This window comes from Lagopus leucura, unplaced genomic scaffold (genome assembly GCF_019238085.1).
Source record: "Lagopus leucura isolate 7727_CA_CO unplaced genomic scaffold, USGS_WTPT01 Super-Scaffold_100004, whole genome shotgun sequence".
Taxonomy (NCBI): Eukaryota; Metazoa; Chordata; class Aves; order Galliformes; family Phasianidae; genus Lagopus; species Lagopus leucura.
The window spans coordinates 10,615,224-10,615,584 of record NW_024962264.1 but is presented as its reverse complement, the minus strand read 5'-3'; positions in this window follow the sequence as shown (position 1 = coordinate 10,615,584).

Sequence of the window (361 nt, the reverse complement as noted above, 5' to 3'; positions counted from 1 at the left end):
CGGCGGGAAGCGGCGCCGCGCCCGGCCTCGCGCCCGGCCTCGCCCCCGGTCCTCGTGCGAGCGGCGCGGGGCCGCGCCCGGCGCGAGCCGCGGGGGCGCGTGGCGGCGTCCCGCCCTGTAACGGTCGCCCGGCGGCTCCGGGTCGCTGCTCCGCTTTCACCCTCGGGGCCGCGCAGGCCGGCTGGCCGTACCCCGGGCACGTGGCCCCGGCTCGTCGGGAAGCGGCGGAGCCCCGCGGTTCCCCGGCGGAAGGCGAGTGCCGTAGGTGGGTGCCGCAGCCCCGACGGGGAAACGGACGGAGGGCGAGCGCCGGCTTCGGCCGGTTCCCAGAGTTCAGGGAACGTTCTGGATGCGCGTGGCC